This window comes from Salvelinus namaycush, chromosome 7 (assembly GCF_016432855.1).
Source record: "Salvelinus namaycush isolate Seneca chromosome 7, SaNama_1.0, whole genome shotgun sequence".
In the NCBI taxonomy this organism is placed as follows: Eukaryota; Metazoa; Chordata; class Actinopteri; order Salmoniformes; family Salmonidae; genus Salvelinus; species Salvelinus namaycush.
Window position 1 is genome coordinate 24,294,074 of NC_052313.1, and position 17,737 is coordinate 24,311,810.

At 46.4% G+C, this 17,737-nt stretch overlaps 1 protein-coding gene across 1 annotated transcript in view; it reads right to left on the reverse strand.

The window, feature by feature from the left end:
- The window catches only part of LOC120051119 (transcriptional activator GLI3-like), a 129,219-nt gene extending 111,856 nt beyond the window's left edge, over positions 1 to 17,363 (reverse strand). Inside the window, exon 1 of the mRNA XM_038997791.1 lies at positions 17,048 to 17,363. The gene's annotated coding sequence lies outside the window, so the exon portion shown is untranslated. The remainder of the gene's footprint in view (positions 1 to 17,047) is intronic.
- Positions 17,364 to 17,737: the final 374 nt, after the last annotated feature.

Below are 17,737 nucleotides of genomic sequence, written 5' to 3' on the forward strand. Positions count from 1 at the left end.
ATCCAGGTAAAGCACAGTACGGCAGCAGCCAAGAAATACAATACATGAAGTCTAGCCGTCATTTGTCCGTGATTCCTAAACCAGTATGTGGGGCCTTGAGATGTTGGTCCATCTTGACTTGAATCCCCACAACAATGATTATTATACAAATAAGCCTCTCTTTCCAACTTGCTCCTAGCCATTCAGTTCAACATGGTAAATACAAGTTTCCTGCCTACATTCACCACTTTGAGTCTTTGGCCCTAAAATGGGGTTAAGTGACCGCATGGAATTCAAAGCGGAGCAAAGAGTGAGGGTCGTATTGGCACACTTCACACCGCGCTTCGGGAAGGCTCGCAAGCAGGACACCACAAAACCTGAACCTACTCTACCTACACATCTCTCCCGTACTTTGCTTAGTATGTTTACCACTGTGTTTTTTTCACTATGGGTACCTCAGCATGTGTCAAAATGAGAGCGAGAGATGCTCTCTACTGTATTTGAGAGTGTGTGAGCTTTTCTGTGCGCGAGTGTATGTACACTGTATGGGCATGTGTGCCTTTTCATCTACAAGTGTATGTATGCACAGCATCAGGAAGAGAGGGGACCCTAGGGAGTGGAAGGGTAGAAGCAGAGGAATTCCTTTGTTGATGAAAAAACTACACATACACTAATACACACACACACACACCTCATAGTGAGTGGGATCAAGCAGAGGGATGGTAGGGGGGCTGTAGAGGGAGCAGGTAAGGCTTTGAGAGGGGGTCTCCTTTTGCATGGCCCTGGGGACCATCGAACTGCCTCCTCTCCTCCATCTCTCCCTACCTCCATCCCTGCATCTCCACAGGAGGCCTTCCTCTCCATGTCTCCACATACAACTACTCACACTCATAAAGACCTCTAGATAGCTAATACAGTTTGTCCACATACAACTACTCACACTCATAAAGACCTCTAGATAGCTAATACAGTTTGTCCACATACAACTACTCACACTCATAAAGACCTCTAGATAGCTAATACAGTTTGTCCACATACAACTACTCACACTCATAAAGACCTCTAGATAGCTAATACAGTTTGTCCACATACAACTACTCACACTCATAAAGACCTCTAGATAGCTAATACAGTTTGTCCACATACAACTACTCACACTCATAAAGACCTCTAGATAGCTAATACAGTTTGTCCACATACAACTACTCACACTCATAAAGACCTCTAGATAGCTAATACAGTTTGTCCACATACAACTACTCACACTCATAAAGACCTCTAGATAGCTAATACAGTTTGTCCACATACAGTAGAACTTCCATTCATATTTGCATAGTCATCCCTAATGCAATGTCTCCATAGAGGTTCCATTCATATCATTAGACTTGTGTCATTGCATGAAGCAGACATCCTTACCAAGATAATGTACTTCCATAGTTGACATACAGTCAACTAAGGCTGACCCCAATTAGTCGTGGGGTCGATTGTTTGGTCGAATAGACTGTTGGATCGACCAATACTTTTTTTTGTCGAGCAGTAGCAAATACACTATATATACACGTGGACACCCCTTGAAATTAGTGGATTTGGCTATTTCAACCGCACCCGTTACTGACAGGTGTATAAAATCGAGCGCATAGCAATGCAATCTCCATAGACAAACATTGGCAGTAGAATGGCCCTACTGAAGAGCTCAGTGAATTTCAAAGTGGTACCGTCATAGGATGTCACCTTCCCAACAAGTCAGTCAAATGTCTGCCCCGCTAGAGCTGCCCCGGTCAACTGCAAGTGCTGTTATTGTGAAGTGGAAACGTATAGGAGCAACAACGGCTCAGCCACAAAGTCGTAGGGCACACAAGCTCACAGAACGGGACAGCTGAGTGCTGAAGCAGTGGAAACACATTCTCTGGAGTGATGAATCACGCTTCACCGTCTGGCTGTCCGGCGGACAAATCTGGGTTTGGCGGACGCAGGGGGTTCGGGCTAGGCCCCTTAGTTCCAGTGAAGGGAAATCTTAATGCTACAGCATACAATGACATTCTAGACGATTCTGTGCTTCCAACTTTGTGGCAACAGTTTGGGGAAGGCTCTTTACTGTTTCAGCCTGACAATGTCCCCGTGCACAAAGCGAAGTCCATACATTAATGGTTTGCCGAAGAAGAACTTGACTGGCCTGCACAGAGCCCTGACCTCTACTCCATCGAACACCTTTGGGATGAATTGGAACGCCGACTGTGAGCCAGGCCTAATCACCCAACATCAGTGCCCAACCTCACTAATGCCCTTGTGGCTAAATGGAAGCAATTCCCAGCAGCAATTGTGAGTGTGGCTAATATGCACAATGCACATCTCTCTCCTGAATGCACTCTCTCTCATACCAATTTGTGCTCATTCATTGTTTCCTAACTTAATTGTGTGAATTGTATGCATTTGATTGTTAGTGTATCAATTGCTCATGACGTATATCACCAGTATTACATTTACCGTTAATTCCTTTCATTTCTAATCTACAATGTTTGTTTGGTTACAGCAATTTCTGTTAATGCGTTCAATATATTATTACTCCAGTCTTCTATCGTTTTCATTATCGGATTGGACATTTTGTTTTGGTTTATTTAATTCCATTTCGTTTTGTCAGTTTAGTCATTGTCTTTTGTGTGGAGTGCTCGTGCCAACATTGAGTAACGACGTGCACCTGATTACACATAGAAAGAAGTAGGCCTATAGGCTACCTGGCCTGCGCTAAAATGTAGGCTTATACATGTGCCCATTTGGAGATCTGATAGTATTTCTGATTGGCTTAAAGCACCACCACTAATGAGCTGTGGAGCTTCTCAAAGTAATCGTTTTCTTCACCTCAGACAGTAAACAAAGTCTGTTTTTACATCCATAGAGAACGACAATAGTTCCTCAATGTATTTGAAAAATCTTTCCAGCTCTCTCCCTTTCGATAACCACTCAGCATGAAAGGGAAAAATGCCTTGCTCTGATCCAGTGGAAACATCATAAAATAGGCCTACCTGATTACTTTTTATCCCGTAAGCAAATCGCCTACAGTTGTGTCTGTCCTGAGCTCACTTGACGTGTGAGAAACTCTGAGGGCCTAGAAAATTTTATTGAATGTTGCAAGTTTGCTAGCACCAGCTTCAGGCCTGACCTAAGTTAATAGTTGATACAATGTTTCAAGTTCATTGCAGACAGGCCATGCGTAGCCAATGTGATTTATAGGATATTTATTTTTAATCAGGATATTTTCTACCTGCAGGCTGCAATGTTTTATTTGTTGGCTTTATGTAGGTTAGTTTTGACAATGGCAATATAAGTAACTTTTTAGGTTTGTATCATTTTCATTTAGATTTGGATCGAATTTTGATTAACCACTTGACAATGACTTTGAGATACGAAGACATTATTATAAATGAAATTGAACTGTTCCACCAAAATGTGAATATGAAAACCATAACTGGCACACAGATCGGTAGAAATAGTGAGATCAATTGGCATTCCACATGAGAAAGGTTGCCCGACTCCTCGTGTAGCCTATTACCAGCAACTTCAGGAGACTAACGGCAGAATTTACGAAAGCCAGCAGGAGTGGGAGGAGGACGGTCGGGTCAGGTTACGTTTTTTCCCCTTCTGGTCATCTTGATCTCTGGCTCCCTCTTGAGTCATATGTGTCTTGTTTTATGGCCCTGGTCAAAAGAAGTAGGGAATAGGGTGCCCTTTGGGATGCAGACACAGAGGCAGTTCCAGTGGAGTGATGGAGTGATGGAGTTGTTGCTTCAACTTCCCCCAGACCATGTCTGTCTGTCTGTCCAGAGGTTGAGCCCACAGGTTGCTGGTCCCTCTCTCATTTCCACACTCTAACCCCCCAGTTCCCTCTGGGCTCTCCTACTCTCCCTCTGTCTCTGTCTATTTTCTCTCCTTTCCCCCTCTCTATCTTTCCATCGCTCTCTTTCCCTTTTCTATATCTGTCTTTTCCTTTCTTTCTCTCTCTGTCTCTCCAACTTTCTATCTCTCTTTTCCCCCTCTCTTTCTCTCACAAATCTCTCCTGCGCGCCTGCTCTCCCTCTCGCTCTGCCTTCCTCCCACCCCACCCCTTTGCTCTCTCCTTCCTCTCTGTCACTGGTATAAACGGTACAGCACAGACCAGAGTGAGTGGAGGAGAGGAGGGTAGTGAATGATGTGATTGATGACAGAGCAGGGCCTCTGCGGGGGAACAACAGCCAGGGGCCAGCGTGATAATAACGCAGCACAATAATCAACCCAACCCATGAAGCAGACAATCAGCAAGGCAAAGCAGGCAGCACAGGCCCCTATTAGGCAGGCCTCATCAGGACGGCTAAGTGAGAAATTAGCCCTCGCCGAGCTCCGCGACGATTCATCAAGTCGCTGGCCCCCGACGCCCCCCCTCAAGAAGTCATAATGTTTACTTAAAGACTCGCCGCCATGCCCCGGAGGTGCGCTTTATTGGCTGTTATTAATTCTCCGTCCGGACCCTCGCGGCCGCCCCATTTAAAGTGTATCAGAGGGGGGATGATTGGACGAGATGAAGTCGCACTGGTGTTTGGCTCTCTGGCGATAAAGGGAGGGAGGGAGGGAGGGAGGGAGGGAGGGAGGGAGGGAGGGAGGGAGGGAGGGAGGGAGGGAGGGAGGGAGGGAGGGAGGGAGGGAGGGAGGGAGGGCAAAATAAAGGAATGCCATCACATTGCAAAATGAAGTCCTGGAATTAGACCCTTGTTCAATGGGAAGTGAAAGAGAGATGGAGGGATGGAGGGAGAAGGAGAGGACGAACGGGCGGAGGAAGTGAAAAAGGAGGAAAGGCATTCAAAGGGCAACTGAGTCGCACATTCCACACTACATTCCGATGATTCGGTTTTATCATCTGTTCTCCTTCTACCAGGTGGACCCACGGGGTCCGAGTCCCAAATGGCACCCTATTCCATATTTAGTGCACTACTTTTGATCAGGGTCCATAGGGCTCTGCTCAAAAGTAGTGCGCTACGTAGGGAATAGGGTACCATTTGGGACGCTGCCCGAGGAAATAACTTCAACACGCCCCGGCCAAGAACGCCTGGCGATTGCTCATGCTATCAGCATGCTATCAGAGCCCTAATAGTCTTTTAACATGGCATGGCTGTGACGGACGGGGGAAGAAGCGGGAGAGGGAAGTGGGGGAGTTGGGCCTAGTTCATTTGTTGGGGCGGACGGAACTGAGGCTCACTTAATGAGGCGGCTAAGTAACTCCTCTTAAACCACGCAATGCTATGAATCACTTGTATAAAACAAACTCTATGACCGGGTGTAAGGAGTGTGCTGAGAGTTGGGAAGCAAGTTCAGGGAGTGAGTGATTTCATAAATAAACACAACTAAATACAAAACAAGAAACACAAAACAGACATGACACTGGAACAGAACCAATAACGCCTGGGGAAGGATCCAAAGGGAGTGACATATATAGGGCAGGTAATCAAGTAGGTACTCTATTGTAATCTACTCTACTGTACTCTAATCTACTCTACTGTTCTGTAATCTACTGTACTGTACTGTACCAGGAGTATGGTTGAGAAAGTGGTAGATCAAAGGAAGTAGAGACACAGAGGGAGTCTTAGTCAGAGACTCCCAGCCAGCTCCCCTTTGGCTGACGTGTCCCCCAACAGCACCACTAGTTTGGTAGGAAGACAACACTTCAGTCTCACTTTCATGAAAAGCCCCCCCATCAGGGCCTGCTCACTCTCACTCTCTCTCTCTCTCACACACACACACGCGCGCACGCGCACACGCACACACACACACTCTCTCAGAGGGATTGGCGCTCCCCAAAGCACCCGTTTCTCTCCCACAGTGTCAGTAAGGTGCACCTACGCTCACACACATGCACCCACGTGCCCCCCCCCCCCCCCCACACACACACACACACACACAGAAACGCGCACTGGAGCTAATCACTCACAAGCACAATAACTCTTACCCAGAGCTCGGCCTAAAGGTCTACTGAAGATGCACTTCACGTTTCAAAACACACACAAGTGAATATCATCGGAGTGAAGACTGAATTTGAAGTTACCGCAAGTCCAGTAAAAAAGTATACATCTGATTCAAACCCATACTCCATTGAGATATGCAATAACATCCACATGACTTATCATACAACTCACAGCATTTCCAAGTGTGCAACAAAAACCTACCCCTACACTCAAAAGGGACATACAGACTAGCTCTCGAAAGAAAAGGCCACGAAAAAACGCGGGGAACAAGACTTGTAATTACACTGGCAGCTCCCTCGAGCCGTCGTCAGTCAGGAAGCTAACCAACATCTGGCTGTGTTTACGCCTTTCAGCTGTTTGCGTTGCCGCCTGAAATAAATTCTGGGGGCCGTAAAGCCATCGCTTAGGACGCCTCCTAAACACTCTCCACACTCGCTTACTTCTCAGTTATCCCTCCAGACCAAGGTTGTATTCATTAGGGCACAAATCGTTTCAAAACGTTTTAACAACGGATAACACATTTTTTTTCTTCTTATTGGACAGGTCAAGGTAGTCCGTCCCTGTTTCAGTCTGTTTTCTTCCATTCGGTGCCCGATGAACACAGCCCGGGGCTCCGGCACTACGCCAACGCTAGCATGCTAATACGTGCAAATAAAAACGTTGAGGAGGAAGCCTTAATTGGTGAGTTAGACGGGTACCGGGAGTAAATTGGGAAACATGGGGAGCAGCTGGCACCGTTCTGGAGGTTGAGACAGGGATAATAAGTTCACCCTTTGCAGGAGAGACAGTCGGCGATGAATCAGATCAGAGGAACGTTGTACTGTAATCACCCCCCTCTCTTTTTCTCTAGTGTTTTCCTCTCGTTCTCTCTCTCTTTTCTGATCGGCAGAGACAGTCTGGCTAGCAGCTACACAATCTGGCACCTATCACACACAGGACTGGTTGGTAGTCGCGGGAGAGGGCTCTCCTGCGTTCACACACACACACACACACACACACACACACACACACACACACACACACACACACACACACACACACACACACACACACACACACACACACACACACACACACACACACACACACACACACACACACACACACACACACACACACACAGAAACGCGCACTGGAGCTAATCACTCACAAGCACAATAACTCTTACCTCTAGGACATGGACCTACTTTATCAGTTTAAGGGTCGATGTATGTAAATGTTTTTCCCAATGTATGTGTAAATGGGTTATTAGGCTGTGTTAGCCGGTTTGCATTGATCTCTACGCCAGCGGGAGAAACGGGAAGCTAGCTCGGCGCTCTGCTCCTATCTCCAGAGCTGAGCCATAATCACACCGCAGCTTGTTTCAATGAAGGCAACATTAACATACACCATCTCAAACGCACTAAACCGTCCACCAGGACTCTGTATAAATGCACACAAAACTCTACAGTGCAATCAAGCCCATATGTGACGGTCAGTATAACTTTGTGATTTTCCTCTGAAGTCTCAGAATTGGGCGTGTCACTACAACCAGAACTCTACTAAATAATAGAACCCATATAGGAACTACTGGAACAACAGTCGTTGTTTTGATCTTGTACTTCTTCGCCCATTAAAAGAAACAGAATATATACAACTGGTGTCTGTAAAGAGTGTCCGAGTAGGAGTCCTGATCTAGGATCAGCCCTCCCGTGCATAATTCGAATCTTATTATGATCTAAAAGGCAAAACTTATCCTAGATCAGCACCCACTGAGACTCAGTACAGTAGCAGAGGGAGTATTTGGGGTTGAAGGTGGCGCAGGTAGAGTCATAGGCAGTAATGGGAGGAGACAGGGATTTACAGAGCCACACAAAAGCCAAGCTTTATAAATAATTCCAAAAGCTAACAGGATCCCTTGTATGTGTGATGTGTGACTGCTGACTCTCCTCAACACACACACACACACACACACACACACACACACACACACACACACACACACACACACACACACACACACACACACACACACACACACACGCTTTCATACACACACACACACACACTCTCTCTCTCTCTCTCTCTTTCACACACACACACCCTACCACCTCTCTTGAATAAGTCATCTCATACCCTCCTTTGGTTCTGGTTAGCACTGACTAGTTAGGACCCATTCATTTTGGGTAACCTTCTAAGAAAAAACATGTCTTCTCACAGTGCACATTTAACCCAGAAAAATACACTCTCTCTCTCACACGCACACGCTCGACACACACACACACATACACTCATGATCCATGGCGGCAAAGCAGCACACCGGAGACCTGTCTTGTAAATCTCTTTGTGAATGCAGCTTTGGGGGGTAGACAGGGCAGGGGCTTACACACTGAGACCTGAGGTAGAGCTATAGACTCGACACCTCTAACGCTCTCTCTCCTTTCACACCTCTAACGCTCTCTCTCCTTCCTACACACCTCTAACGCTCTCTCTCCTTCTTCCACACCTCTAACGCTCTCTCTCCTTCTTCCACACCTCTAACGCTCTCTCTCCTTCTTCCACACCTCTAACGCTCTCTCTCCTACCTCCACACCTCTAACGCTCTCTCTCCTTCCTCCACACCTCTAACACTCTCTCTCTCCTTCTTCCACACCTCTAACGCTCTCTCTCCTACCTCCACACCTCTAACACTCTCTCTCCTTCTTCCACACCTCTAACGCTCTCTCTCCTTCCTCCACACCTCTAACGCTCTCTCTCCTTCTTCCACACCTCTAACGCTCTCTCTCCTTCTTCCACACCTCTAACGCTCTCTCTCCTTCCTCCACACCTCTAACGCTCTCTCTCCTTCCTCCACACCTCTAACGCTCTCTCTCCTTCTTCCACACCTCTAACGCTCTCTCTCCTTCTTCCACACCTCTAACGCTCTCTCTCCTACCTCCACACCTCTAACGCTCTCTATCCTTCTTCCACACCTCTAACGCTCTCTCTCCTACCTCCACACCTCTAACGCTCTCTCTCCTTCCTCCACACCTCTAACGCTCTCTCTCCTTCCTACACACCTCTAACGCTCTCTCTCCTTCTTCCACACCTCTAACGCTCTCTCTCCCAACTCCACACCTCTAACGCTCTCTCTCCTTCTTCCACACCTCTAACGCTCTCTCTCCTACCTCCACACCTCTAACGCTCTCTCTCTCCTTCTTCCACACCTCTAACGCTCTCTCTCCTACCTCCACACCTCTAACGCTCTCTCTCCTTCCTCCACACCTCTAACGCTCTCTCTCCTTCTTCCACACCTCTAACGCTCTCTCTCCTTCTTCCACACCTCTAACGCTCTCTCCTTCTTCCACACCTCTAACGCTCTCTCTCCTACCTCCACACCTCTAACGCTCTCTCTCCTTCCTCCACACCTCTAACGCTCTCTCTCCTTCCACACCTCTAACGCTCTCTCTCCTTCCACACCTCTAACGCTCTCTCTCCTTCTTCCACATCTCTAACGCTCTCTCTCCTTCCTCCACACCTCTAACGCTCTCTCTCCTTCTTCCACACCTCTAACGCTCTCTCTCCTTCTTCCACACCTCTAACGCTCTCTCTCCTTCTTCCACACCTCTAACGCTCTCTCTCCTTCTTCCACACCTCTAACGCTCTCTCTCCTTCTTCCACACCTCTAACGCTCTCTCCTTCCTACACACTCTATCTCTCTTTCTCAAACACACAGCCACACTCGCTCTTTCTCCCTTTTTCTTTCTTTCTTTTTTCTCCCCTTCTCTCTTTCACACACTCTCCATCACTCCTCCTCTTTCCCTCTTCTAGTTCTCTCTCTGTCCGACTAGCAGTCGCTGCTCCAGAACAGCGTTGGTTGGTCCCACAGCCCCGCAGGCTCCACTAGCACCGCGGTGACTAATGTCCTGCCTTAGCTCAGACAATGAGTTTGGGACGGAGCCGGGAAAGTGTTGAGGAGGGAAAAAAACTGCCGGGCACCTTTGACAAATGGAACCCTTCGCACTCCCCTGCTCGCTGAGGGAGGCTTTACAAAGTCACGCGACACGGTGCGACACGCTCGGCGTCCTCCGAGGCACGGCTGGGACATGCGGAGCACCGAGGCTTCTGGGAAAGGGGAACATAATGAATTCTTTGGGAAGTCCAGCCCTGGCTTTTTTTTCTTCATGAATAAGATCTATTTCCAAAGCATGTCGACCTCTCTTAATAAAAACACCAGTCAGGCCTGGAATAGCCCAAGACGTTTTAGGGGCCCATATACAAGTTCATATTTCTGTTGCTCTATACATTTCCGAGGCCCACTTTTTTTCTCCCCAAGCCAAGCCTGTCGGAGTCAGTGTAGTGTCGGGGCCCGCCCTGAGGTTTCCTCTGGCAGGTAGGGGAGCCCCGATGACAGACCGTCATTAGAAACGGCTGGAGTCCCCCCCCCCCCCCCCCCCCCCCGCCTTTCAAGGAACTAAAAACTCTTGGATCCCCCCCACCTCCCACCCCCTCCTCCTTCTTCCAGCCCCCCACCCCCCCCCCCCCCCACCCCACCCCACCTCCCACCTTTCTCCCTTCAACCCTGCAAGGAACTGGGCTTTGTCTAAAAAATAAGCAAAGGAGAGGAATCCCCCTGCGCCCCCTCCAACCCCCGTTCCTCCTTGCTCCCTGCGGAGTATTGTTAAAACACAGCCCCCACTAGCTCCTTCTCTCTCCCTCTCTTTCTCTCTCTCCGAGGCCCAGCTCTTAAGACAGAGTGCTTTTGCATGAGAAAAAAACGATTAGTCTTCAAATGCCATCCAGACAAAAGAGGCCTCCTTTCAGGTCGGGCAAGAAATTTGCTCCGATAGTAGAGTTCCCCTTTTGTTTTTCTAAGATGAGGCATTTTTTGTCTTACAGGCAGGGGCTGTTAGCATTCACTTGCAGAGGAGGCCCCACTGGCCCCTAGAGAAGAGGAGGAACGGGGGTCAAATTCCCTGCAAAAGAGGACGGAAGTGAAGGAGAAGGGGAAAGGGGGAAAAGAGGGAAAGGAGGGGAAGAGGCACTCATTTAAACATGTTTGCAGAAGGGAGGGGGCAACTGGGCCTGAACTTTATTCAGGTATTAACCTTGGGATTGGCATTTGACATTCACACAATGTCCCCGTCCTCAATCTCGACCCCCAGGTTCCACTAAGACCCACAGGGCTCACTCACTAACGCAGATAACCAGGCCAGCATGGGGCACAGCAAATACAAAACACGTTAAAACAACTTCACCATTGTCATGTGTAGCAGAACAGTCTGAGCAATGCAACAGAATCATTCCAAACAGCTATTTATGAAATTGATATGAGAAATTATCTTTCTCATACAGACTTGGGGGGTGTACAAAAATGAATTCCCATTCAGTCCCAATCACAATAATCAGTGACCCTTCCCTTGCCTTCAATTGACCTCTCCCGCAGTAGTTCTGTGTGTGTGCGTGCATGCGCCTGTCTGAGCCTATCCAAGTGTGTGTGTGTGTGTCTTCGTGCAGCAGCCTGACGCATGGCTTTCCACACACACACACACACACACACACACACACACACACACACACACACACACACACACACACACACACACACACACACACACACACACACACACACACACACACACACACAGACCAGGAAGGAGGGGGGGAGTGACAGATCATTGTTCACAGTGAGCTGGCCGCCTCATCTGTCCCCTGGCCGTCACCACACTCCCTGGACAACGACGGAGAGCAGGCCCCCTTACGGATGCCACAACTGGCTCGCATCAAGTCCCTGACACAATGCCACCTCTACAATAACAGACCCAAAACCCCTGGAAGTCGGGAACTACAACTCCACTGTCCGAGCTCAGCGTCTCAACTTTACACAGCCCACCACACCACAGGCAAATGGGGCCGCAGCTCACTTCACCTCTTGCTGCCACACTTCACACAGCAGCCGCAAAGACGCTTTTACAGCGGCTCAGAGCTAACAGCGGAGGAGACGAGCGCAGTCCAACTCCATCGTCAGCCAGGCGCGACCTGCCGCCATTTGTACTCTGTTTGTACTCGAGTGTGTGAGAAAAGACAACGCAGGCGCCCGCTGACACGCACTGGGGTTCATGCAGGAGTCTGCTAGCGCTCATTCACTCCTGCATTCATCTTGTTTTTTTATCTAGTAAATCATTTGTTTCTCTCTCTTTTCTCTCTCTTGTTCTCTGTTACTCTCTCTCTTGTTCTCTGTTACTCTCTCTCTTTTCTCTCTCTTGTTTTCTGTTACTCTCTCTCTTTTCTCTCTCGTTCTCTGTTACTCTCTCTCTTTTTCTCTCTCTTGTTCTCTGTTACTCTCTCTCTTTTCTCTCTCTTGTTCTCTGTTACTCTCTCTTTTCTCTCTCTCTTGTTCTCTGTTACTCTCTCTTGTTCTCTGTTACTCTCTCTTTTCTCTCTCTCTTGTTCTCTGTTACTCTCTCTCTCTCTTGTTCTCTGTTACTCTCTCTCTTTTCTCTCTCTTGTTTTCTGTTACTCTCTCTCTTTTCTCTCTCGTTCTCTGTTACTCTCTCTCCTTTCTCTCTCTCGTTCTCTGTTACTCTCTCTCTTTTCTCTCTCTCGTTCTCTGTTACTCTCTCTCTATCTCTCTCTCTTTCCCTCTCTCTCATGGAAGATGGTTGACCAGGAAGCTGGTTGACCAGGCTAAATGGCAGGTCCAATCTGGGTTTCCGTGAGGCCAAAGCCCTGGAAAAGAAACGGCCACTCTGACTCTCAGCCTCTACGGCAGCTTGAGCTCTGCCCCCCCCCCCCCCATTTCTGAAAGAAGAACTACCGGCTACTTTGCTTGCACGCTCCTGTGTGCGTGCGTGTGCGTGCGTGCGTGTGCGTGCGCGCGCGCGCGCGGTTGCATGCGTGTAAAACATGTCTATGATGGGGATATTTTATATTGAGGTGCGTTTGCATTTTAAAACATGCAGGTGGAGTAGGAGCACATTTGGAAGCCCATGTGTAGGGTGTGGATGTGGGGGTTTATCTAAATGCATGTGTGTGTATAGGCATGTCATTACACTTGTCTCTCTCTCTCTCTGATCCCCCTTCATCAGATCAACCACCCCCTCCCCTCACTTTGCAAAAGACATGAGCCCAGTGAAAGGTGCCTTAAGTGGGGCTCCTTGAAGCAGGGAGTGGGGGGGGGGGTGAATGGGGTCCCGCTCTGGGACGCAGCTGGTGGAGGTGGAGGGGAGCTGGGGGAGAAGGAACACATAGCATATTAAATCGGCTAGCGGAGGCCGGGTAGGTCCACGCGGAGAGCTAGGAGAGCCAGATCTGAGGCATGCCCTGAAGGGATGGCTGGGCCTGGGGATTAGGAGAGCCAAGGAGAAGCCCTCGTGCTGCGCCACGCCGCACGCCTGCCTGCCCCCCTTCTTCTCTCCGCTCACACGCAAATGCATCCAGACACTTTGGCGTAGGCTACACTTGGCGGCGAACTGCCACAGCCCAAACTTTTTACAAGGAGGCGAAGGAGCCTCTCACTCATCACACATACACCTCCGTCTCCTGTCTCGCTGCCTTTTTTCCCCCTCAATATCTCTCTCTCTCTCTCCTGGACTTGTTCTCATTCCCCCCCCTCAACTGTGCCTTTTCGATTTTATGTCGATATATCAAAGTTCAGGATCATCAAAGTGAGGGAATCCTATTGGGGCCCGTCTATTCATGAAGCGGCTATACTCACACTTAGGGGAAAGATGGATTGGATAGCCATTGTGATACCATGTTTATTTATTTCTGCCAACATGCTCTGAATAGATGAGGTAACTGCACCTTTCCTCACCTGCTAATGTAAGCTGTGGTTTGTGGGATAGAAGTACTTAGCGCTCTGCTAAAGAGTTGTATGATAAACCTTTCGTCATATTGACACCCGTGACCGTCGAACGGCCCGTGAGTACCACAGCAGGAATCACACCCCATATCTGCCTCATACCCAGGGATCCACACCACAACAAACCAAAAATGTGAATAAATGCTACAAAAAATGCCATGGCCCTTATCTTTGATCAAAACAACTTCCCCTAAATGAACCTGGTAGAGTAATACACTTGCTACCTATGAGTGTGCCTTTATAGATGCCCATTAGCACGTCATTAGGGCCTCATGCATACACACCTGATAACAGGTATTCTTCCTCTAGGATGTAAAATGGCCTAAGGACAGAGGCCTGCCTAGAACAGTGGATTTGCGGGCCAGGGCGAGGAGGAGGGGGCCTTGATTAAAGAGGGTAATAGAGTGTCATCATTGTGCATTAACATCTGCTTGTGTGACAGGTCCTATTTTGGGCAGGTTGGAGAGGTCACGGGTGCACTGCCTGGTGTTTTTGCAGCGGTGCATAATTGAATGTAAAGGTGTGCTAATATGGAGATAAAGGGCTGCTCTGCTTTCTGACGGGCTGAGGAAGGATAGGGGTTATCCGTGCGTTTCCTTCCCTATCCGTGGGACTGTGAGTTACAGATTCCCCCCTTCACCAGACAGGCACTGATTCATCTCCGCTGGTGGAGGGGAAAAAACAGGCTTCTTCAATGTGCCTTTTTTAAATACCAGATTATCATCTTAAACATTGTGTGTATTTATCACTGTTACTGAATCATTTATGACATGCAGTCCTTGTTTTGTAAAATTGCACCTGTTCAAGTGAAGCTGCAGCCCCTAGCTGGGCTCTGTTCAGTTCTGGAGACATTGTAAAACAGTAACGCCATACATATTTATAACACTGAGTTTGTTCATCAGATATCATTCATATTTAATATGATTAAATCATAAAATATCTCTGGCTCCATGCACATTATTATACACATGTACTTAGAGCCAATCTGTGGTTATTTCAGAGCATCATTTTCTCATGGAAAATATCTGCCATCCATTAAGGCTAAATAGAGCTCAAATTAATATAATGACATTTCATGTTGCTTTTGTGATCATTAAATCTGGAGGTAAGTAATCACACATTCTTCAGGAAAAATGCACTCTGTCAAAGAGATTTCTGTCGACAATCAATCACTACTATTGCGGTAAATCAAACTCAATAGCAAAAACCCCAAAATATATAAATTGTAGAATTCTTTTTAAGTCCATTGCATCCTCTGGAAATAAAATAACAGATTATAATTTAAAAATAAAATGCAGGTAGGCCTTATCGAATTGAGGTATAACATTAGGATTTGTGGAAGCCAAAAACGTTGTTCCTGTTGATTAAAAGGCAAAAATGCATTAATAAAAATGTCCTGGCTAGATAAGGATAACAATGCACTATATTACTGTACCAAACAGATTATTTGATTATGAACAATAATCTATTGAGGTATTGCTAAAAGAAAGGTTTATATATTCCTTGATGTTCACACTTACCAAATATTATTTCAGCAAAATAGTTGAGCCGTTTCCTTTATCAATAAAATTATTATTCAGTAGGCTAGCCTAATAAGCATATGATTTCAGAAATAAGTGCATAATTTCGGCTCATGCAAACAAAAGTATGCATAAAAAAAAATAGATGTGTAAAATCAATCACTAAATTAAGTGGGTTATATGTTCTTGCAATGTATTTATTTATTTACAAATTACCACCTTAAGAATTGTGTAAAAAACACGCATGGCAAAAAATTTAAAAAAGTAGCACATGACAGATTTTTCATAAGGGCATTAAACTGGCATAGTCCAGTTCAGATGACCATGTTCTTAACCCGAGGGGGAAAAAAAGCTTTTTATCTGCACAAGCTCTTAAACTTCTATTGTTTTGCATTCAACTCTTACTGCTCGTTCTCAAGGCAGTTAGATCTCCGTTAATAATTTGCCAAGTGTCAAAGAAGGTTTGGCTGAGCCGTCACCGCACGGCTGAACGCCTCGAACCTTCGTCGTTTGTATAGCGGCGTGAAACCCGAGACACAAACGGTCCACCAGTCACTCACAGCGAATCCGACAAGCAGATAAAATGTGGAACAGCTGGCGTGTAGCAGAAGGAAAAGTTTAAAACAAATATCTCCACATGTGGAGGCGTGCTGCCATGATACATAACGGACCAAAAAGTACATACGCAGAAAACTCAATGGATAAAAGACTAAAAATTATAGGCCGAATAATTAGGCCTGATTATAATAAGGGCAATAAAATATTTGGGGGAAGTATCCAAATGTGCCCGCGCTAATATTAGTAGCATATCCTGTATTTCAACTCAGAAATTAAATGTTATATTTAGAACTTTTGTATTTAATTTGATATAACCCAGTCAAAATTCTACTATTGTCAAACTCGATAAAATGCTCATTATATAGGTCTGCAGGCCTGTTTAATCTTGAAGCTGTGCCTTGTAAAATAAATGTTGGCCTACTTGTATTCCAACATTCATATTTTGATTGTAGAAATAGAGACATCAGTGTTTGCATTAGATTGTTATCAGAATAGGCTATACTCGATTCAGGAAAATGTTCCATAAATTATAGTAATGCAGTCATAACTCATATTAGGCATAATGGATGAGACCGAATCGATAACAGGCACGACTTGGTAAAATCGCGCTGAAATATGATCACATGTAGGCCTAAATATGCATGCCCCGTGCGTTTCTTTAGGCAAAAGTCCAAAAAGTTTTGTGTCTGTAGTGGAAGTTCCCAAAGTTGTTTCAGCCCACACTTCTCAACAATGCAATTACTTTTGCATTACAGTGTTTACAAATAGAAAAGCTTCAACCTTCCATAAAATAACTTTAAACGCACTTTAACAACTATTGTGCTGAATTAACAGAGTTTCTATCACCTAAGAAATTACTTCAGCAAAGTTGAGAAAATTTGCAATGGGTCAACTTGTAACTTTAAAGAATGTAGAAAACAACTAGAAAGCATCCAGGAAAATAAATAGTAATTTTGTGTGATAATATTTGTGAATAAGTTGAGTTTTCATACAATTGTATTATTTCATCACCACCCTCCGATGTGTAGACTTCTATGAAATTCCAGCTTATTTGAAACGTGATACCTCTGACAGTTTTTGAATAGACGTCGTGTTTTCTCCTCAAAACTTTCAAAGCCAGCAAAGAGCAAAAGGTTCAAAAGAAACAGTTCACCATGCCTCGTCGTGTTTTTTGCACTTACGTGTTCGAAGGATGTTTCCCTCCAATAATTCTTGATATGTTCTGTCTTCTTCTCTTAAGTGAAGTATTTTTTCGCTTGTTGCAGATGTGCCTCTCGCGCTCTGGAGTTGCCTGTGAGACACCAACTCCAAAACCGCTCTCCCAGACTTTTCCTTCTTTTCCGCGTCTTTCTCCTTTTCACAGTTTTCTGAATAGAGCGAACACTGAACTAATACTGTGAGCCTCCCTGCATACCTGACGATGGCCGATGATGAACCTGTATGAATAAGACAACATAAGTGTTTACAAAAACGTGTGGACTGTTGTTATTACATTAAGTATGCTTTTCGAGGAGAAGAGGGCGAAGTGTAGAACTCCAGCTGCTCTTTCCCTCGCCTGACTCCTCCCTTCGGATCGGGCTCCCTCGCTCTCTACCTCCCTCTCTTTCTATTCTCCCCCGCCTACCCTCCCTTTCTCTTCTCTGCTCCGGGCCGCAGTTTCCTGAGACGGTGTAGACATGGTTGGAACGAATGGACCGTTGTACACTACCAGTCCCATACAATTACAAGCATTGGCAAATACTAATATTTCACTTATACCAATACTCCTTAGGATGAAGTTTGTGATTTTGAGTGTCTGTGTTGTCTTGTTACTTATGATAGTTTCAACACCAGTGGCTGGGCACCAGCACAAGTGGCCCTATTAACGATTG